A 24,231-nucleotide genomic window follows, 5' to 3' on the forward strand; every position below is an offset into this window, starting at 1 on the left:
GTCTGTGGCTTGTCTTCTCATACTTTTGACATTGAGTTTCATACGTTTTAAATTTTAATGAACTCTAGCATATCAGATGTTTAATGGATTATGCTTTCTATGTTTCTGAAAAGTCACTGAAATACCCAAGGCTACCTAGGTTTTCTCCTAAGTTATCTTCTAGAAGTTTTATAGTTTTGTGCTTTACATTTAAAACTATGATCCACTTTGCATTAATTTATGAGAAAAGTATAAGGTTTATTATTATTTTCTTTTCTTTTCTTTTCTTTTCTTTCTTTCTTTCTTTCTTTATTTTTATAAAGAAAGGGATTTACTGTGTTTTTCAGATCTTTGAGGGCTCCAACTTTTTGTCTCAATGTGTCAAAATCTTTGGTCATTTGGCCTTTGAATTTGTTGAATTCTTGAGATATCTTTTGGGTTACTGCTTGGAATTCTAATTCGATCTTATTTGCTATCCAGATTCTGAATTCGATTTCTGACATCTCAGCTATTTGTTTGTGCATGGGATCTTGTGCTGTGTCTGCCCCATTGATCATTGGGGGAGTTGATCTACTCTGATTATTCATATTGCCAGGGTTTTTCTATTGATTTCACCTCATGATTGTTTTTCACCATTGCCTCTGGCCGTCTTCAGAGTTGGGAAGGTGTCTCTCCATGATTAGACCCCAGCAGGATCACTGTATTGTTGCTGGATCTTTGTAGGGAGTGACCTTGTGTAGTTCCTCTGGGGCTGCCCCAGCCAGGGAGTTCTGGTTGTGGAAGTAGCTTCGGACTGTGACCCGTATCCAGCAACAGGTTGGGGAGTGGTGCACACGGTTCTGGGAGTGCCTGGCACACAGTGACTTTGGCACAGAGAACCCAAGACTCCAGCAGTCTCAGGTCAGGAGAAAGGCTCTGCGCAAAGGCAGGGAGGGCTCCTGAGGGCACACAGCTACCAGAGTCCCTGGCCAGATGAGTGGGCTGGTGTGGAGGCAGGGCGCGTACAGCAGGGAGGACGCAGGGTTGCACGGCTCCAGCAGTTCTTGGTCAGGGCATGCAGCCCGCCCACGGATAGCAAGTTGCCTGTTCCGGCACAGCTCTTTGCAAAGTCGGGGCTTGCGCCAATCACGGTCGCGGTACAGCTCTTATGGAGGTCCAGGCGGGTGCCAATCATTGTCACAGTGCAGTTCTAATGGAGGTCCTCACAGCACAGCTCTTATGGAGGTCTGTGTGGGCGCCGATGGCGGTCGTGGTGAAGTTCTTACGGAGGTCCGGGCAGCACAGTTCTTAATGAGGTCCAGGCAGGTGCCAATTGATATATTTTCTTTTATTACTTTGTATACATTAGTAGCACTTGCATGGGCAGCACAAGGGTCCATTTCCCTGGGTGATAATTTTTCCATGGACCTGGTAGGTATTCCATACATGGTAATTCATTTTCCTCTTCCTAAAAGTTTGGTGAAGCAGACTCACAGAGGAAAAGATCTCCCCCACACTGCTTGAGGCTTTTCCAAACATACCAGGTAGTTAGGCCACTCCAGTTTATTATTATTTTCTTTGGATTGTGACTGTCCAGTTGTCCCAGCACTATTTGTTGACAAGATCATCTTTGTTCCATATTTTTTGTGCTCTTTTGTCCAAATCAATTGATTATGTGTATGTGGGTTTTGTTTCTGGCTTTCTATTCTGCTTCATAGATCCACTTGCTATTCTTTGATCAATACACACATGTCTTAATTACTGAAGCTTTAAAATAAGTCTTGAAGTCAGGTAGTGTCTGTACTCTGACTTTATTCTTCTCTTTCACTAATGAGTTGGCTCTTTAGGGTCTTTTGCCTTCAATATAAACTTTAAAATCAATATATTATCCCCCTATAGGATAATTTGCTGGGATTGTGGTGAATCTGTAAGTCGAGTTGGGAAGAAATGATGTCTTCAGAATATTGAATCTTCCTATCCATGAGCATGGACTGTCCATTGACTTAGTTATTTTTTGATAGCTTTCATCTAAGTTTATTAGTTTTATTCATATAGATCTTATATATATTTTGTTAGACTTATACCTGAGTATTTCATTTTGGGTGGTATTAAAATAAATGGTTATATGGTTTTTTTTTGTTTTTTGTTTTTTGTAGAGACAGTCTCAATTTGTAGTCCTTGGTAGAGTGCCGTGGCATCAACACAGCTTACAGTAACCTCCAACTCCTGGGCTTAGGTGATTCTCTTGCCTCAGCCTCCTGAGTAGCTTTCACAGGCGCCTGTCACAATGCTCAGCTATTTTTTTGTTGTTGTTGCAGTTTGGCTGGGGCCAGGTTTGAACCCACCACCCTTAGTGTATGGGGCTGATGCCCTACTCACTGAGCCACAGGTGCTGCCTGGTTGTATGTTTTTAATTCCAAATTAGACTTGTTCATTGCTGTTATATAGGAAGGAGATTGACATTTTTTAATTCTTCAGATATTTTACATAGATGGTCATGTAATCTGGGAACAAAGACAGTTTTTCTTTTTCTTTTTTCCCAGTCTGTATACATTTTATTTTCCTTCCTCATCTTATTGCATTAACTAGGAGTTCCAGTAAGATGCTGAAAAGCAGTGATGAAAGGGTACAATCTTGGTTTGTTCCTGATCTCAGTGAAAGCTTCAAGTTCATTACCATTAAGTATATTATAAATTTCTTTTTTTGTTGTTGATGTCCTTTATTAATTTGAGGAAGTTCCCCTCTATTCCTATTTCTATTATAAATTGTGTTGTATCTTATCAAATACTTTTTTTATATCTATTGATATATCATGTTCCTTTTCTCAGTTTTGTCTGTTGATGTGATGGATTGCATTGAATAATTTTTAAATGTTGAATCAGCTTGCATCCCTGGAACAAATCCCACTTGGTATGATATGTAATTTTTTCATACATTGTTGGGTTTGATTTGCTAATTTTTATGAGGATTTTTGCAGTTTCCTTTTTTTATAATGTCTTTGTCTGCATGTGGTATTATAGTAATGCTGGCCTTAAAGAATGTGTTAGGATATATTCCTCTGCTTCTATTTTCTGAAAGAAGGTGTAGAGAATTGATAGCTTAATCTTCCTTAAATGTTTGGAGAATTCAACGGTGAATACATGCAGACCACATGCTTTTTGTTTTGGAAGATTATTAATGATTCAATCTTTTTAATAGATGTAGGCCTATTCCAACTGTCCATTATTTTTATTGTGTTTGTTTGCTATTTTGTATCTTCAAGAAATTGGTCCATTTCATCTAGGTTATCAAATTCGGGGCACACCTGATTTCAAGTCAACCTCTAGAAACATGAGACATAATGTTAACAAATGAGTATTGTTCTGTATCACTAAGTTGAGAATGGGATATTTTCACAGCAGTGGACAACCTCAACACAAAGATAAAATAGTTTCAACAGAATCTTGTGGGAATAAGGATGAAGCTGGATTTATTTTAAATTGGTTTTTAAATTTGAAATCATCTTACATTTACCAGAAGATATAAAAAGAACACAGAGAACACTTACATGCCTTCACCTTATTTCTAATATTAATTGTAACTATATTAAAATTGATGACATCAAGAAATGACCAGTGATGCAACAATAATATTAAGTAATGCAGAGAATTTACTTGAATTTTGCCACCTGCACCACTCATGTCTTTTTTCTAGTTCAAGATTAAATCCATAATTCTACCTTGCTTTGAGTTGTTATATTTAGTTAAGCATCTCTATTCTAATTCCTCTGGTTTTGTTTGTCTTTTGTGACCTTAACAATTTGAGGACAAATTATTGTGTAGAATGTCACTCATTGAATTTGTCTGATGTTTTCTCATGGTAATATTCAAGTTATACATTCATAGCAAGAGTTCCACACTAGTAATATTGTGACCTCCTTAGTGCATCATATCAAGAAGTATGAGATGTTGACATGTTTTAAAACATGATGTCTTATTACAGAATTTTAACTTTGGTCACTCAGTTAAGGTAGTATCAGCTAGTTTTCTCCACTGAAAGTTACTTTTTCTTTTATAATTAACATGGATCTTCTGAGTATCTATTGCAAAACCATGCAAATATTCTATTGCTTCTCATATTTTTTTTTTGATTTTTTTTTGCTGCTTTTTTTTTTGCTTCTCATATTTTAACATAGTAAATTTATCATTCATCTATGACTCTTGCCTGCAACAGTTAATACTATAGTATCTGCCTAATACTGATCTTCTCTTTTCATCACTGTTTCTACATTTATTAATTAGAATTTGACTGTAATAAAAGCTGTCCCTTTGGCCCATTTTTAAAGTTATCAACTCATTTGTATCACTATGGCCTATGGGTTATAAAAAATATGGTATCGCTTACTTTGTTGCTCTAGTTGACCCAGATTTTTTTATTGAGTTTCTTCAAGTTTTTCTTCAATGTACCCCCATCATTTTTTAGCATTTTCTTTTTTCTAACACCACATGATATTCCTGGATTGCCTTATAGTTTCCCTGCCTCAGCCCTGGAATCCATTGTTCCTTTGAAACCCCTTGTTGTTTTTCTTATAGGATGATATTAATAAAGTACAATGTGGGAATTCTCATTACTGTTGAAATAACATTGCTGCTAGGCTCTCCTAATGGACAGAGCTAGAAAATACATGTATATAAACCAGCCTATGCATACACGTTTGTATTTATTTTTACTTACATCCATTCATATTCATATTAAAAACTGGTACAGACTTATGTACAGCTAAGGAGACAACAACCAAAGCAAATGGACAACCTAAAGAATGAGAAAAGATATTTGCATATTATGAATCAGACAAAGGCTTGATAACTAGGATCTATAGAAAACTCAAATTAATCAACAAAAAAAGACCAATCCCATATGTTACTGGGCAAGAGACATGAATAGAACTTTCTATAAGGAAGACAGAGGAATGGCTAACAAACATTTGAAAGATGCTCATCATCCTACTTTTATACAGCTGGTGGGATGCGGGTGGACATGTGGGTACTTAAGGCAAAAGTTATATCTTGATGTAGTTGCATAGCTAGAAATAATGATTTGATAAGCTTAAAACCAATATTCAATTGTTTGTTATAAATAGTTTAGAAATTTACTTAACCAAATAATTTCAGATGGTGGGCAAAGGGAACAGAGACAGAAGACAAGTGGATTGGAGAAAAGCAAGGACACGTTTAGATTATAGGATCCATACTGCAAAATCTGTAATCTGTTGCAAAGTGCAACAGCCTGAAAGCCTGGCCCTTTAAGACAAGGAGACTGTCTTGTTGGAGTGTCACACTTCCCCCAGAGTGACATGGCCCCAGGGTCTCTAAGCACTGAGAGGCCAGACTCCTGCAGGTGGGACTGCACTCTAAGAGGGAGGGAGTGCAGGGTAATGGGGAGATTTACAAGAGAAGGCAAAACACACTGGAAACAGCACAAATGCTTTGATTTTGATAGGAGAGAAAAAGTCTCTCCGGGAGGTGAGGGCAAAGTGCCAGTTCCCACCTATTTCTCAGTGTGGCATGATGCTGACTGCTCACAAGGCTTCCCAGGGGCTTAATTGCTCATCTTGGGTTTTGTGTGCAGTAATCTAATTGGGGTTGGCCTTGACGTACTGCACCTGGACTGTGTTTCTGTCCCAGGCTTTGTGTTAGGATCAAAAATAACATAGAGTGATAAAAGTAAGAAGTAAATCAGTGCAGTTAAGGTAGTTAGTTAAAGAAGTTTGGGTAGAAAGTGCAAGCCCAGCAAGAACCACGACATACGGTTTAGCCTCCCCTCATTTAATGTATGTATTAAAAATGGAGCTAGCTTGCAGCGAGGGACTTTTCACTGGTCTTCATGCTTGATAAGTGGTCAGCATCCTGACCCAGCTCTTAAAAAACTTTCTCTTTATGTCTTTTTCATTTTCCCTCATCTTCTCATCTCTGCCAGTCACTGGGAGAAAACTCATGGTACAGTTTGAAGCTGGTCCCCAACAGTGGGAATGCAAGCTAATACAACCTTTTTAGAAAGAAGTATGGAGAATCCTCATAGAACTCAAACTAGACCTTCCATTTGATCCTGCAATCCCATTAGTAGGCATCTACCCAGAAGAAAAAAAAATTATCATAAGGACATTTGCACTAGACTTTTTATCACAGCTCAATTTTTCAATCGCCAAAATGTGGAAACAACCTAAATGCCCACCAACTCAGGAATGCATTACAAGTTGTGGTATATGTATATCATGGACTACTACTCAGCCATTAAAGAAGATGGAGACTTTACATCTTTTTTATTAACCTGGATTGAGTTGGAACACATTTTTCTTAGTAAAGCATCACATGAATAGAGAAGCAAGAATTCAATGTTCTCAATTCTCATATGAAGGCAGGAGATGATCTAATATAAGGTGGGGGTACGGAAATAAGGGAGCAGGGAGGGGGGAGGAGGGCAAGGGATTGGGGGTCACAGTGTATTGCACACCTTTTAGGGGTGGGACATAATTATAAGAGGGAATTTATCTAACAAATGCAATCAGTATAATTTAATTCTTTGTATTCTCAATGAATCCCAAACAATAAAGAAACAAAACTGTCACTGATACCTCTGATTCCAGTTTACCACCACAGGTTTTATTCTAGCTTCCTTTCTTTCCCTGTTTATTTGTAATTTCTTTCTTTAACAGTGATAAAACTCATTCACATTATCCACAATATACTTTCACATTTTTCCGCAAAAAAATGGATCTTTTATGGTTTACCACAGAGGCATTCTTCCCTCATGGCCCCTTTGTTCTTATTTTTAATTCTACTACTTTTCTTGCAGTTCAGACCTCATCAAGGTAAGTTTGTCACTATAAACAAATGAATACTGCCAGTTCTGTAGAGTTATGAAGTTAAATAGTGCACATGGGGATCAGGACTGATAAGCAAACATAGACCTCTAATTAATGTTTATTAAGTAACTCTATTTTAGTAGGTTAATTTCATATTGGCTTAAGAAAATTAATCATATGATGGATTTTGTTGAGTGAAATGCTAACATCCTTCATCAGGATTTACAATAAAAATAGCAAATTGAGACCAAATATATCCAATAATATATGTCAGACATGTCCTAGAAACTGAAAACAAACAAAATTAATATTATGCATTATTTTAATTTTGTAAAGGATGTTGGAACACTCTGTGAATGATTCCCTATAAAACTGGCTTGCCCTGTTCTGGTTATATAGTGACAAGAATAAATGAATATCAATTAGACACTTGTTTTCCATTTATTTCATGCTTAAAATGTTAGCTATATCATTTGAATAATGTATGTACCCATTTTAACTAATAGTCTTATGTTTTCAGCTATTTAGTTTAGAAATGATAATTTTAGCTTTAAAGAAAGTTTTGATTTGAAAATTTGTTACCTAATCTCTTTTTCTTATAAATAGACTTCTAAACATCCATAACTTTAGAAGTGAAATACCTCTATCTTGTTCATGAAAGTCTTTGTTAGTAAGTTGGATATCTTGTATGATTTTTAAAAAATTTATACAAACAACGTTATCATGGCAAGCATGAGTTATCAATGCACTAGTCATAAGAAAATTGTCCTAGAAACTATCTCCATACACACAAAGGGTGACTATTATGCAAATTTTACTAGAATGTAACTGACTAACAAAGATGTACAAGAGATCATGTGACTTAAATTAAGGCAAGAAATTTAAATTTAAGTCTAAGGAGCAAAGTTCTTTTAGTGAGAGTAGTTAAACCCTCAGAAATGCTCTTAAAGGTGAGGTTTTAGAATTTTTTTTTCTCAAGGTCTTTACAAACTAATGAACATAGTATTCCAGGATGGGTTAGGTGTGATCTCACTTTAATGTAAAGACACAGATTTAAGGAGTCCTTCAGAGGCCCCATCCTAGCCTTAAGATTCTATGAATGCCATTTGCAATTAGAATTTACATTGAAATAGGACCAAGGGGCCTATCTGGCTCTACTTGTCCACAGAGAGGTGGCATCTGTAGAAATAATGTAGGAGAGAGAGTAGGTGAACTCAACAACACACACTCATATGTTGGTAGATTTCAGGCCAGAGCTATCTCTAATATGGTGGAATAGGGGAGAAAATTAACATCTGCTCCTTGTCCATTGAAAGGTTTATGGATGATACAGATTAATAAGAGAAGAGTGTAACAAGTTTATTTAACAAAAGTTGTATATGTCATGGGAGTCTTCAAAAACAAAGGCTCAAAGAACCAGTGAAAGCTGTATTTTTAAGCTTAGGTTCAAGGAAGAATAGACAGTCATGTAGAAGTACGGCAGGGCAAAAAAGAGTATGATCAAAGAGTAATTAACTGGGTAACTTAGCAAGGCCTACTTGTTCATATTCAGCTCTATGTCTCTGTGTATAGAGCAAGAACCATGTCATGTGAGGGGAGAAAGGACAGAGGATTCTTTTTATGGCATCAGGAAATAAAGACAAAAGAAGGTCAGAGAGTGACCCTTTTGTTCATGCCAAGGTGTCATATTTTGGGGTGTTATGTTCTGAACCCTGAAAGTGGAATAACAACAACAGTAAGACCTTTTGTGTAGTATGCAACACAATTGTTAAAATTTTGGAGGGGTCTGTATTTCCTTTAGCCATTATAAAACTACATGAAGCAGAAAATGTACCATTCCTACCATGCCTTCTTGGAAACTGAGGCACAGAGGGAGTACTTGTCTAAGGTCACGTGGTAGAGTTAGGACTTAATTGTTCATTTTTGACAGAAGCCAGTGTTCTTTTCACTTACTTGCTGTCTTTTGTTGTAGAACACCTGGAATTAAATGTAATGTCAGTGGTATTTACCAGTAAATATAAGTGATGATTCTATGTGTTTGGATTGAAGCAAAACCGCACCTGTTGCAGGAAAAGAAGCCTGGTGTTTTGTAGCTGAATTTAGAACAGCACTATGCAAAGTATTAATTAGGCTTTGATTCAGTCTTGAGTAACAGAAAAAAACAAATCCACCCTGATGTATACCAGAGTGGAAGATTATTTCTATCTCATATAAAGGAGTCTAAAGGTAGGTACTTTGTGGCTGATGTGGTGGGTCCAAAGTCACTAAGGAGTCAGGGTCTTGCTGTCTTGCAGATTTCTAGTCTTTAGTGAGCCTCCCCCTGGTTCACCTACTGAGGCTATAACCATTACTCTGCCTCTGGCCAGCCAAAAGGAGGAAGGGAGAAATACAAGCTGTGGGCATTCACATATATCATTTCCACTGGTTTCTCATTTGTCAGAATTTGAATACTCAGTCAGAACTAGTATTAAGAGCACGGGGAGCTGCAAAAGACAATCATTCAGCTAAACATCAATGTATCCAGCTAAAACTGAAATTCTCATATACGATAAGGGGAAAAGGAATATGGAATTTGATTCTATCGATGACTATGTTTACCCATAAAAGTAAGCTCTTCAAAAAAAGAAGAAAAGACAAAGAAAAATTCCACAGTCAAAGAAGGCTCAGAAATGCTAGGATCAATAAAGTTAAGCAATTTTCTTTAACAGTATGCTTCTCAAAGATGCTAACGCGTACTGTAAAACTCTAAGAGCTGGATCTATTCTGTAACATTTTCACACTTACTTGACTATACGGCTCTTGACTCCTGAAGAATCTCTTGGGATTAATGTTCCACAGCATCTGTTTTGAGGAAGTTCTGCTGTTCACTGTTGAATACAGGATGGGCAATTCCTATCTGTTCCCTGTTGGCGCGTTACTGACAAAAGAAGATGTGGCGGCACCTCTGACTTTACTTAAGTGTGTAAGTCGGAGCCGTGGTGAAGCGCACACAGTAGGCGCGAGTGGGGAGCTATTCACAAACATTGACAAGTGTAGAAATGCCAAATAATTAGACACGAAAGAGGAAATTCTTAAATTTTTGCCTAAAACTATGTCGAGCAATTTTCAAGTAGACAATTCAGCATTCTTCACAACTTCTCTGATGGGAGTGCTTTTGAGTAACACAATGATAATAGCTTCAACTTGTGAAGCACACAGAAAACCCTAGTGCTGCATGTGGGCTAGTCACACGTGACTGCGGACATGTCTGCGGCCCTAAACCAAGTGCATCTTTAAATATACCTTGCTTATTTGTATATCTTCTTTTCAGCAATATCCTTGAAATCCTTTGTCCATTTTGGGGTTGTTTTCTTACTATTAAATTATTTGAGTTCCTTGTACATTTTAGAAACCTTTTAGTTGGATGTAATCCCGCATACCCTCATCCTCGCATCAGTCTTTCCCCAGAGCCACTAGATTTTAATCCTCTTGCCCTTACCCCTAAAATTCTTCCTCTGTCTCCTACATCACCATTTTCTGCCTTTTTACTGGTCTTCTCCTATTTAAACACAAACCTGCTTCTCCTCCACCATCACTTGAAAGAGAGAAAGAAAGAAAGAGAGAGAGAGAGAAAGAAAGAGAGAAAGAAGGAAACTTTTCTTTTGACTCCATTTCTTTTTCTGCTCCTATTTATAATAAACTCCTTGCTGCCTCCAAGCTCTCTCCACTCTTAATTTTAGACCTCTTTAGTCAAGGTTTTGCACCCAATCCCACTCCTCTAAAATGTATTTGCATAGGTCCCCAATAATTGTCATGTTACCAAAACCAATGGCCAATTCTCAGGCCTCACCCTTCTTGCTCACTTAGCAACATGGGTGCAGTAGACTACTCCGTCCCTCAAATACTTTCCTCCTTGGGCTTCTAGGACCGCTGCCCTCTCCTGGTTCTTTCTTACCCCACTGGGCAATTTTATGTTTGAAAAATATAGTTCATTAGTCATCTACTATACTAAAATGGACTCTTACTATAAAGTATTTTTCTAGATTTCGAAAGCAAAGCCAGACTGACTCAGAGCAGTTTACTCAGAGTCTCTGAGTTTCACCAAGTGTAACATAGGAGAGTTTGGACTGCATGGTTCTGAAGTTATCTTGCACTACTCTGACTCTTAGAAAGCATTACATGAGCTAAAATAAGCTAGACAAAGAGATAAAATACAGAGTGTATTTTATGGGGAGCTACAACCAGATCTGTACCAACACCAGGATTGTTGCAACAGCTTTTGCCTTATCTCAGGTAGTCTATTCTCTGCACACCAGCCTGAGAGGTCCTGTTAATGTACATTTGTGATTATGCTATTGCTCTGCACAGAACCCACAGGGGCTTTGAGCTTCATTCAGGTAATGGGCAGAATCCCCACAGTGGCCTAGAAGAGCACGAGGCCTCTCCACCTTACTTCTCTGCTCATCTGCTGCCCCTGTCCTCCTTCACACAGCTCTAAATGCACTGGCCTTTACAGTCTGTTTCTTCTGCCGTAAACGTACTTTTCTCAAATTTACACATGGATAATTCCCTCCCTTCCTAGTTATTGCTCAAATGTCACTTTCTATGTGAAGCTTGTTCTAGCCACCCTATGTAAAATTGCAATCTCTTCCAGCACTGGGACACTTCCAATCCCCTCTCCTTGGTTTATATTTTTCCATATCATTGTCATCCTCTAGCATTTTATACTACATTATGTTTATTATGTTTCTTGTTTATTGTCTTATTTCTTTTTTCTAGCTCCATAGCCCGTGGATTTCTGCCTGTTTTTTTCTGCTAGTCTATTCCAAGCACCCAAGAGAGTACCTGGTCCACAGTAGGTGCTCGATATTTCTTAAATGTTAAATGATCAAGTTCTGAAGGTGATACTACCAACTGGATATTACATCTGTTTTATAACTACATTAACTGAGGTGTAGGGAGGCCAAGTGAGTTCTCCAATACCACATCATGGGGAAACTGCAGGGCTGGGAGTCAAGTCACAATCTTTGCAGTGAACCATGACAGCATGTAATTTCCTGTGATGATTCTTATTGTTATGGCCAAACTCAGAGAATAAGAATGTTTCCAAAGGAAGGGACTGTCAATAGGATCAAAAGCTTTCAAAAATACCAGTGAGAAAAATCACTATGGTTCTTTGTAACCAGGTAGTGGTGACCTATTCAAAAGCTATTTCGGTAACATTATAGCCACCCCAGTGAGCAGTGGGTAAGGGAGTGAATGGCAAGGAAGTAAAAGAAGAGAGTAAATTGTTGATGCTCTTCAAAAATTCTGGGGATGAGAAGAAAGCAAAAAGACCATAGTTGCATGGTGCACGTGGTGCTTTGCTTGGAATGTTTCTCCTCTCCAAAACTCATGTTGGAACTCAGTCTCCAATGTAGCAGTATTAAAAGGTGGGGTCTTTAAGAGGTGATTGAGTCATGAGGGCTATGGCTTCAAGAATGGATTAATCTACTCATAGATTAATGAATTGGTGGGTTATCATAAGAGGGGAATTAATGATTTTATAAGAAGGGGAAGGAAGACCTGAGCTGGGAAACTCAGTCTCCTCCCCATGTGATGCCCTGCACCACCATATGGCTCCGTAGATGGTCTCCACCAGCAAGAAGGCCCTAGACAGATGCAGCACCTTGACTTTGGACTTCTCAGCCTCCTTAGCTGTAAGAAGTATATTTATTTTCTTTATAAATTACCTAGTTTCAGTTCTAGGGATTTTGTTATAAGCAACAGAAAATGGACTAAGATATATGGAAAGAAAAAAATTCTTTTTTGTTTTTAATGAGTAAAACTCAAGCATATTCACAGAAAAAGGAGGTAAAAATATGGGCATAAGTACAGAAGGGAAGAGAAGGGCCTACTTTCTAAAAAGGGTCACATAGTGGGTCAGCTGAAGTACCAACAGTCACAGGATTTCCTGTCCCAGGGTGTGTTGGTTGTACTGAGAGGCACGAGGCTTGTGGTACAAAGCAGAAATTAAATTATCCCACCACTTTACTTTTTTTTGTCTTTCAGAAGAAACTATTGCCATTTTTTTCCTTGCAGCTTTTCCAAGTTACCTTGCAGTAAGTTTCCAAGTTATTTGCAAGTTTTCCTCGCAGCTTTTCCAATTTCCTCAGCCTTCCTGTCTCAGTTCCAAATATGACTGTCTTCCCTCTGAAGCAGATGACATTGCCTACTGTCTCAGTAAGAAAAAAAAAAGGCATGAGATCTTTCAACTCATCTCCTAGCCTCAGATCCCATCTTTATTATCACTGACTTTACATTTTTCCTACCATTTCAATGAACATGTATTTCATTTTTTTCAAGTTTAAAATGGAAGACTAGAATTATATACTAGCTTTAAAGACCTTGCTTTATCAAATTTTCTTTTCTTCTAGAATGCCTAATCACCAAGTTCTTTATCCATATTTACAAATAAGGTCTCCTATTAGAGAATATTCCCATTAGATACCACTTTCCTGAACTTCCAACTTGGTGATTCCCTTTATTCAATGAGCATATGTTCAACTTCTAGGGCATTGGAAATTGTATTTGGCATTGGAAAATGCCAAAGTGAATAACTTCAGAAATATAAATTAGGGATAATAGAATCCCATGTATTAAGTGTAATAATGCATATTTTATAGTAAAATGGCCATCCATGGACTATCTTTCTCATAATTTGTACTTGAGTGACATAGATTTCTTTTGTTTTCCTATCCTCATTTGAATTGGGTTTCTTTGGTTTGGAGAAAAACGTATTGATTAATAGACTCAAGTATTTCTATTTGTAGATGGCAGGGAAAGATCCCCAGGAAGTTTTGGAGAAGAAGTAATATATGAACTGAGCTTAAGAGAGGAATAACTATTAGGCCCTAGCTAGACAAAGTGAGGGGACAAAAGTGGGTGTGAAGAGGCAGTTGGGGCAGAAGGAAAAACAGGAGCAGAGGCTCTGGAGGGGACACAGCATTGTGTGTGTGGGGGAGGAAATGTCAAGTGAGAGACACGGGTCTCTGAGGAGGGAAACACATGGCAGGGAGCAGCAGGTGCAAAGTAGGAATCGACAAATGGAGGATGTCAATCAGCCATGTGATGAGCATGGCTTGTCCCTAGGTGAGGGGGAGTCACCTGGCCAGTTGGCAGGGGGGTCACCTGTCCAAGTTTTTGGCTCTAAGGAGGATGATGAAGGAGACGAGTCTTGAAACAAAACAGCTTTAATCTCAAACTATCTTCTGACTGCCAGCTCCCTCCAAACATCCCATTCCTCCATTTCTTTTAATGTCTTTTTTTTTTTTAAAGAGAACATTTGTGGTTCACTGCTGCTGAAAGATAGTGACCTTTATTCCTTCTCCCCCTCAGCATCTCACATCAATATTTTTAATCACATTCATGCCAGGTTTTTTTTTTTTTTTTTGTAATTGGAAAAGGACAACAAAACTTGGGATGAGATACAAAGCTGAAATGGAGAAAAGTAAAAGAAAAGAGAGATAAGGGTGTGTGTTTCCCACTAGTTCCCTTACACTGAGTTTGAGCCCCATTTTGATAGTGAAAGATGTAACCAGAGTGATGATCTGAGGGGCAAAGACCTTTGCCCAAGATGGATGGGGCCAGTATTTCTAAATCAAAAGTTTTTATAACAAATGAAATAAAAATCTTAAAAGAAGTATATAAAGTACGTATACCTTAAAACTTTATTTTAATCTAAACCAATATGTTTAAAATAAAAATGATTTGCTTATCTTTTGATTTAGGGCCAAGATTTAATTAGCTGGACTGACTAGAATTCTTTTTTGTCTTTTTTTTTCCTCTTTAAACTATAGACTCAATTTGTCAAATTTAAGTTTATTTAAATTTGTGTAAAAGTTAAGTTGATTGTGATGCAACCTGAGAATAGAATTCTATTTTGTATCCAATCTTTCACAGTTACTCCTCACAGACCTTATCTGAGGGCACTGTTTGCAACAACCTTCCTTTGGAGGGAAGTGAGTGCATCTATAAAATGGCAAAGTGAGGGATCTTGGCTGTGATAGAATTGTTTTGTATCTTGACTGTATTAATGTCAATACTGGGGTTATGTTATTGTAGTATAGTTACACAAGATGTTACCCATTGTGAAGACTACACAGAGGTACACTGGATCTCTCTGTATTATTTCTTACAAATGCTTGTGAATCTACAATTATCTGAAAATAAAAATTCCATTAAAAAACATTTGTTGAGTATCTGTTACATGTCAGACATTATTATAGATGTCCAAGAAAACCAAAGCTTGACAGAAGTTAAAGTAATTGTCTTAGTCTACTTTATGCTGCCATAATAGAATATTACTGACTGGGTAAATGCTAACAAATAGAAATTCATTTGGCTCACGGTTCTGAGGAGATCCAAAAGCATGCTGCTGGCATCTGGTGAGGGCCCGCATGGTAGAAGGTGAAAGGGCAAGAGAAGGCAAGAGTAACAAAAGCAAGAGAGGGTTGAACCCCTTTTATAACCAACCCACTCTTGAAATACCTGCATTAATCTGTTCAAGAAGACAGAACCCTTATGACCCAATCACCTCTTAAGGTTCCTCCTCTCAACACTATTGAAATGGGGATTAAGTTTCCAACACATTAAAGGACATACTTTACATTTGGAGGACATACATAAATTCATTTAGAACTTGGATCCATTCTGAATACAACATGGAAAAGTGGGGATTTACAGTCTAGGAGCAGGAGGACCTGGTGGATGGAAAATTACTAAATATAAACATCAAATGTTGGGGAATTCTGATTAAACTGACCTAACAGAATACTTGCTGAAGGCAGGTGAGAGTGATCAGATACCAAGGGTAGGGAAAGAGAAATTTTGATCAAATGTGGAAGGTGAATAAGGATCAAGGGTTGGGGTGTTTCCTGACTTAGCAGGATTCTTGCTAAACTCGGATTTTACAAGGAAGTGCACAGATGGGCCTGGGAGTCAGAAGTCTGACTAAAGTTTAATCAAGCAAAGAATCTTTGTAATAGATAACAGACGGTATTCAAGTAAATGTAAAAGATAAAAGTCTCTACACTTACATAGCATTCATTCTGATGGGTCAGAAATTCCCTGGGCTTGCCCATGCCCAGTTCTCTGTGTTGGCATGAAACTCAGTGACATTCTGAAGGTCATAACATGGAAGCCTTAGCATCATTCAGTTATAATATCCTCAGTGTGGTCATTGAAAAGGCACATTCTTGCGGTCAATAGGGAAGTTGTTACAAGTTTCTTTGTGTGCAGCAGATACAGGCTAGTAGGAGCTCAAAGATGAGAGAAAGAACATGAGAGGTGCACTATAAGGGCTCTAGCTGCCTTGCTGGGTTTTGGGTACATTTTTTAAAAAAGGCAAGCTTTGAGCAGGAAAAGAAGGATGTGCTGCTATCAGATGGGACTCTATTAGAACAATCAACATTTAGGCTGTCTTCTCTGCATTGGTTAAAATATCGCCATCTACTTTAAGCAGAGGGACCTTACCATTCTAGTTGTCACTTTCCTCCTCATAACACTCTATATCCAATATGTCTAGCCAAGGTCTCCAGCTCCTTAGTTTCTCTTCAGCCCACCTTTCCTTTCTATCTGTATTTCCATTATAGATTATTACGATTAGTCAATTGTGATCTTTTGCTTCGACTCCTCAGCAGCTATTTAGTAGTTTCATTTATTAGCCAAAAATCCCACTACTACCTTTGATTCATGATTTATACTTTTTTCTGACTTACTTTTTAAAAATAAAAATTGAATCCTGTCACACTTCTGCTTAACATTGTCCCAGGTCCAAGCTCTGGACTGGCTTATTAAATTCTTCAGGTTAACCATGTCCTGCATTCTGAAACTTATTCTGAGCACCCTCCCCACACAACGTGCTCTGTCCTGCACATGGTGGCTCTATTTCCTAAAACCCTCCTTGTCTGCTTATGCTTTCCCCACTCTCTGAAGATTCTACCCCGTCAACATCTGCCCTCCCATAACTTCTGCCCTACCAGAATCTCTGGAACCATCTTTAAAATCCTCACATTTCACAGTGAGAGCAGGGACTCTGTCTTCTACCACCGAAGCAGCATTTGTGGAGCATTGATCGCTAAGCTATTTCCACTGCTATTTCTGAGGCTACAAGGAGGATTGCAGGGTTGGGAAATGGTTAAGAAGGTTGGGTCTTTCCTTGAATTGTCTCAGGAGGGAGTTTTTCTCCTTGTTTGTGCAAGTCTCCTTCTCTGCTATGCATTCCTAACCTTTGAATATTTGCATGTTACAGCTTCCCTTGGAAGCAAAACAAGATGAAACCCAGTGGGAACTTTCTGGTTGCTGAGCTCCTGGCGTGCTGCGGCCCCTGCTTCCCACACCCTGTCCTATACATCTCTTCCATATGGCTGTTCCCAAGTTGCATCTTTTTTTCTTTTTTTTGAGACAGAGTCTCATTTTGTCGCCCTTAGTAGACTGCTGTGGCATCATAGCTCACAGCAACCTCAAACTCTTGGGCTCAAGTGATCTTTTTGCCCCAGTTTTTATACTTTTAGTAGAGACGGGGGTCTCACTCTTGCTCAGGTTGGTCTCAAACTTGTGAGCTCAAGCGATCCACCCGCCTTGGTCTCCCGGAGTGTTAGGATTATAGGTGTGAGCCACTGCACTGGGCCTCAAGTTGTATCTTTACAATACACCAGTAAGAAAAGTTTTTCCACTTAGAGTTGACAGCAGGTTGAGAAGGCTGTGAGAGCAGGTCTGCTTGGCTCGAGATGGTCACCTTGGGTTTCTTGCGTAATAAAGACACCTGCTTCTGGTCAAGACAGAGTAACACAGACTTGATTTATCATCTGCCTTAGTCCATTTGTGATGCTACAATAAAATATGCAAAACTGGGTAAATTATAAACAGGAGAAGTTCATTCCCCAGACTTCTGGAGGTATGGATGTCCAAAATGAAGGCACTGGTATCTGGTGACGGCCTTCTTGCTACATCTCACAGGGCAGAATGGCAAGTAGCAAATTAGCCCAGTGCTGCATAAGGGTTTTATTTATTTATTTATTTATTTATTTATTTATTTATTTATTTAGAGACAGAGTCTCACTTTGTCACCCTTGGTAGAGTGCTGTAGCGTCACAGCTCATAGCAACCTCCAGCTCTTGGACTAGGGCGATTCTCTTGCCTCAGCTTCCTGAGTTGCTGGGGCTACAGGCGCCTGCCACAACGCCCGGCTATTTTTGTTGCAGTTTCCACTGCTGTTTTAGCTGGCTGGGGTGGGTTCGAACCCGCCACCCTCAGTATATGGGGCTGGCACCCTACCCACTGAGCACAGGCACCACCCCATGAGGGTTTTTTTTAAAGGGCCTTAATTCCATTAATGAGGGAGCAGCCTTCACAGTCTAATTACCTCTTAAACCCTCCACCTTTCTCACATTGACAACACTTGAATTTTGGAGGATACCCCTTTAAACCATACCACCCTCTCAGATGAAACAATTAAAAACCGGACAAAATAGGCCATAATAGCATTCAAGATTTTGACACGAGGTAATTAAGGACAGCAATCCCTGGGAGATGGAAAAGAAAGGAGAATTTTTTATTTGTTTTCTGTGGTAACAGTGATATGAAAAAGCTAGCCCAGCATTATGGGGAAATACGAATCTATCCACACCCACTCCAACTCTTTGAGAAGAAAACAGAACCTAAGAAAATCAACAAGAGTCTAAGAAAAGTGTTAAAATGTAGAAAAAGAACTTCACCCTCCTGCCACGTGGCAGATCCTTCAGAACATGTAGAGTGGAACTGAGGGGAGCAGAGGAGAGAAAACGGAGGGGCTTACAGAGTGGGCCCAGGAGGGCTGTCGGGAGGGGCGGCGGAAGATGAGATGCTGCCGGGAGTGTCTGGGTGCAAGAGAATTTTAAATAATGAAGATTTTAAATTTTAGCTAATATGTCCTTGTATACCGTTAGATGTAAGGTATAAAGAGCAATATTTAAAGAGCACAATTTAAAAAAAAAAGAAAGATCAAACTCAGCTGCACCCATAGCTCCCAATTTGCAGGTGACTGGAGCTTTCTAAAATGCCCTAGCATGTGCCATCATGTCACACAGGCCCAGAACTGATTGCTTAGAAAAATATCATTACTATCCCATCGTCCTCATTTGCTACTTCTACTGACCTAATGCTCTAATTTATCTACCCCATACTGAAACCCAAAAAGATGCTATGTTGTCATGCTGATATATTCAAAACATCCAGAGTCCTGCAGGCCTTTACACTACTTTGCAAAATAGTTATCAGAGCCCCTTGCATTTGCCAGTGCTTTCATAATGCTACATGGGCAGTAGTGGGCATCCAGGTCCAAAGGAAGACAGGTAGAGTACCCTGAGACATGCTTTAGGTTTTTATTAGCACCTTCACTCACCTATCCCACATTTATTTCGGGTTCCATACTATATTATTGTGAATATTGTTGCCATTGATCACATATTATAATCACACATAGACACACACAGAGTGTTAGTACGTATATTTCCATCGTTCTCCTGAAAAGCTTCAGTGTGATGCCTATTATTTCACACTTGAAACATTTAACATTACTAAATTGAAAACAGAAGAAGCAGGGGAGGGAACAGAAGGTGACAAATGAAGTGGAGGAGGCAGAGTGGGAAGGCAATGTGTATCAGGAACAGGCAAGGCATATGGGAAAACAGGGATACGTCAAGTTCACAGAAAACAACAAGCCGAAATCTGATTGATGACGTACAGTTGTCTGGTCTCTCATGGTACTTTAAGCAGTAATGAGAAAGGCAGATGTTTCGTGGTGGCAAGACCGTGTATCTATAGTCATCAACATACAGTTCTGGTCCTAGAACAGGTCCCCAGAAGATTGGAACACAGTGTTGCCTTCCTGGAATTTTATCCTTTCCATTCATATTTGTTTTTTTTTTTTAATTTTTTAATTTTTTAATTTTTATTATTTTTTTATTAAATCATAGCTGTGTACATTGATATGATCATGGGGCATCATTCACTAGCTTCACAGACCGTTTACCAAGTTTCCCATATACCCTTGTAAGATGCACCGCTGGTGTAATCCCACCAATCCCCTTCCCTCTACCCACCTCCCTCCATTCATATTTGGAAGAAAGTCCCATCTTTTCTGTACTAGGTTCCCTGATGGTCAGACTAATTTACCTGCAGTTTCTGGAAGCCTCCTGGTTTTGATGAGTAAGTGCTGAATTCCCACACTCAACCAAGGGTAAACACAGTTGGGATTGCACATAGGCAGAGCTCACCCAGTTGCTCCCTTCTCAGGATACTTGGTTCCTTTTGGATGCCAAACCACATCCACCACCATGCAGTGGTAAGAGGAGGACTTTGAAATGACACCTGAATTGCAATTCTGGCTTTGAAAGAATGTGATCGTGGGAAAATTGCTTAACTTTTCCAAGTCTCTATGTCCTCCATTAGATTATTGTAAAGACCAATTGAAATAGGAACACACCATCGTTAAATCTGGTATAGCAAGTGCTATACTGGAAGTTTCTTACGTCTTTATATCTATCTCCCACATGACCACCATGTGGGAATCTCATCTTGGGTATAAACTAGAGTTGTAAGATGATGATTTGGCTACACATATCTGCAGACTTGGGCAGCTCCTGCCAGACTCACAAGTGTTGGAGAGACCTCAGGTGAAAGTTATCTCAGTGGAAGTGGTGGCTTCATTAACCTGATAAATTTCAGGAGGAGCTATTAGAAGGCACGATAGCGGAGAAGGTAGAAAGTGAAAGGGTTATTACTGGCCAAACTGTGTTGCTAAATATGGGCAGGTATCACCTGTAGGCTAAAAGAAGTTGGTGGAAACTTTAAAGTCAGTGTGGTGATGTAGTGCTGGGGCAGAATAAATATATTTTTGTGCTACTTATTCTAGGCCTGTTTTTACCTGAGGTTAAAACAATCTGGGAGACTCTTCCTGTGTACCAAAATTATTGGCCTGTTCAATTTTACCCCATCTGCTGCTCCCCAGCATGATTTTATGTGCCCTACTAATGACTTAACATCATCAAAGTCTAGAAGAATTACCAGATGATTCCTAAACCTAGTCCAGATTCCCTCTTCCAGAAAGCTTGCCATAATCTCAGTCAGAAAATGTTTTCTAAATATCTGGATTATTTTTTATTGTAGGCTGGTATCCTTAGGAATCACTGAAGTTTTAGAGCAAGAAATTCTAAGTACACTTCTAGGATGACACATCTGAATTCTGTCTGAAAAGTGGGGTCGTAGGAGAGTGGGCCTTGAGTGATGGGCAAGATCTTAGTGAGTAGGAAAAAAATGGGCAGGTCATTCTTAGTAGAGAAATAAACAATCTCATGTCAGAAGGGACAACTGTGGTTGATTTGAGGTTTGAAGACCAGGAGGTGAGGTTTCACCTGGAAGCAACGGAGGCAGGAGAAGTTGAAAAAGTTTTCAGCTCCCTACCCCCACCCCGTATTCCATACAGTTAAACAATACTGTGTTTTTGAGCACTAAACAACTTACTTTATATCTGTATCCCCCCAAATAAGCAAAGTGTTCAGACTGTTTACAGTCAATGCTTTAACTCCCTGACAGTATGAGGCACATAAAGACCTTACAGGCCTTTGTAGCCTCTGAAACCTCTTATTTATTCCCTGTTAATAATAGGATCTATGAGTTACTGAGAGCCCTTTTTAAGACTATGTCTCAGAATTCCCTGGCTGGAAAAAAGGCATTTGACAGATTTCTGGGGCTTTCATCTAATGACTATTTATTTATTTTTTGTACTAGACACTACTTTGAAGGTATGGAGGAATAGCAAAACAGCACCTTGCAAGGATGGTGAGATATCAATTACTTTTAATTACTCCCTAGCTCTCTCCCTTAATTACCTACTAGGTGAGCTAGAATTTATTGGAGGGTAATAACAGGGATGCTTTGCATTTATACAGTCTCTTTCTCCAAGGAGTTCAAAGTATTTTACAGATATTATTTAACTATTATGATAAAAATTTAAACTGTTTAAGGACACTTCCAAGAACCTGTAAAGTAGCAGTATTTGCATCTTTCAGGTGGAACATATTCTATTTCATATTAATAGCTAAATTTCAGGAGTTTTTATAATAACCTTCTCCATGAAATATATTTCACGTTTCATTTATTATGCATGCCCCCTGTGTTTGCTTACTGATTAAAAATATTTTCCAAACTATAACATAAATATATCACAAAATATTAAATAATAATCTCTCCAGGAGGGCAATACTCAGCCCACCTGAAGACTTAAGTAATTAAAAAATTATAAAAGCCCTTTCATAGTAGCAAAACATATATTTTTAAATTTCAGATTAATGGGAGGGTACAGATAATTAGGTTATGTTGTTTGTGTTTGTTAGGTAAAGTCTGGGTTGTAGATGAGCCATTCACCCAGGAGGTGTGTCATATACCCCTGGATTGTGCTGGTTAAGTGAAAGCTTGCCAGTCCCTCTCCTCCCACTCTCCTCCCCCTCTGCATCCCCACTTGAATGAAATTATGTTTTTCTCTTGTGTGGGTGTATAGTTGTTTATATACTGGCTTCACATTAGTATTGGAACACATTGGATACTTGCTTTTCCATTCTTGTGATACTTTGGTAAGGACAACGTTCTTCAACTTCATCCAGGTCAATACAAAAGATGTAAGGTCTCCATCTTTTTTAATGGCTGAATAATATTCCGTGGTGTATATATACTACAATTTATTAATCCATTTATGGACTGAGGGACACTTGGGTTGATTCCACATCCTAGCAACTGTGCATTGAGTTGTGATAAACATTCTAGTATTACCAAAGTATGTCGAAGATGCCAAAAAGCTAGTACTTACGTGTTTAGGTTAGTTGACTGGAAAATGTATAATTCAAAAATCTATTATGGGGCAGCGCCTGTGGCTCAGTGAGTAGGGCGCCGGCCCCATATGCCGAGGGTGGCGGGTTTGGACCCAGCCCCGGCCAAACTGCAACAAAAAAATAGCCGGGCATTGTGGCGGGTGCCTGTAGTCCCAGCTGCTCGGGAGGCTGAGGCAGGAGAATCGCGTAAGCCCAAGAGCTGGAGGTTGCTGTGAGCTGTGTGACGCCACGGCACTCTACCCGAGGGCGGTACAGTGAGACTCTGTCTCTACAAAAAAAAAAAAAAAATCTATTATGAATTACACCAGAATATTTATTATTTTATCCATTATCCTAAGAAATACTATTGGATAGATAAAAGTCACTCTCATTAACCTCATTTTAAATGCAGAATATTACTTACTCACTCTACTTTGATATGCTTATATCTGGATTGCTTTAGACCTCATAACCCTATTACTTCTCAGAGGTCTGTTTCTCAAGATCAAGAACAACTAGTCTAAGTTTTGAAAACAGTGTTTTCGGGAATCATTGCTCACATACAAAATTATTACATTTAACTCAAAAGCAGGAGCTGAAGAACATCGTTCAGGATTCAAGAGTTCTCAATGGTTGGTGAGCTACCCTTCAGGGTTAAAACTACTTATACATTAAAACAATGGCATTTACATGCCTGAGAGGTTTTCTTTCCCCTTATCTTGTCTGTTAGAATTAATAAGTTAGAAGCATTCAGCTCAGAATGGAGGCTTGATTGCATCCCTTTTGCTAAGGATCTGAGATGTGAGGAGACTACAGCGCAAGACATTTACAGAGTAAGCACGTTTGGGACCTGGAACTGCCTTGCATTGTTTTCCTTTTTTTATTTAAACACCCCTAACTGCTTACACAGATATCCTAACACTCACAAAGTATTTTATGTCCAGGCTAATAAAATCTAAGTGCTTGTTTCAATTTATGCTATTTGAGTAGTAAATTATGGCACACAAGATCAAAAACATTAGGATTATCTTCTTTTAAAATTTCATTCAGTGGGGTTCACTTTCCAGTTGTTGTAGATAATCCTAGCAAACAAGTCAAGTTTGGAAGAAGGCAATGGAATTTTGATTAGGAGGCATTTACTTTAAATTCTAGTTTAGGTTTTACCTTATATCATTTGACATGCAATTAGAATTGCCATACACAAGAAAAATAAATTTGTGTAACATCCTGCTTTTAAGGAAATTAAGAGGTCAAAAGCAGCATTTTGTTTACTGGGTAAGATATTGAGATGGAAATCCTAAATTAGTGATCGCCTCTGAATCGGTTACTTGATTATGTTAATGATCTCTTACGCCTTTGGTCTCCACTTACAGAGTGAGGTTAATTATAGCTACCCTTCCTAATCTCAGAGGATTTTTAGGAGAAAGGATGGAATAATAAATATACCAGTATACCTACAATATAATATTCAAAATACATATTATAACACTATTTTTGTATAGGAATGTACTATAGGAGAGGAAATTTTAGAATATTTATTCGAAAAGAACGCTTTTCAGAATTAGATGG

This window comes from Nycticebus coucang, chromosome 16 (assembly GCF_027406575.1).
Source record: "Nycticebus coucang isolate mNycCou1 chromosome 16, mNycCou1.pri, whole genome shotgun sequence".
In the NCBI taxonomy this organism is placed as follows: domain Eukaryota; kingdom Metazoa; phylum Chordata; class Mammalia; order Primates; family Lorisidae; genus Nycticebus; species Nycticebus coucang.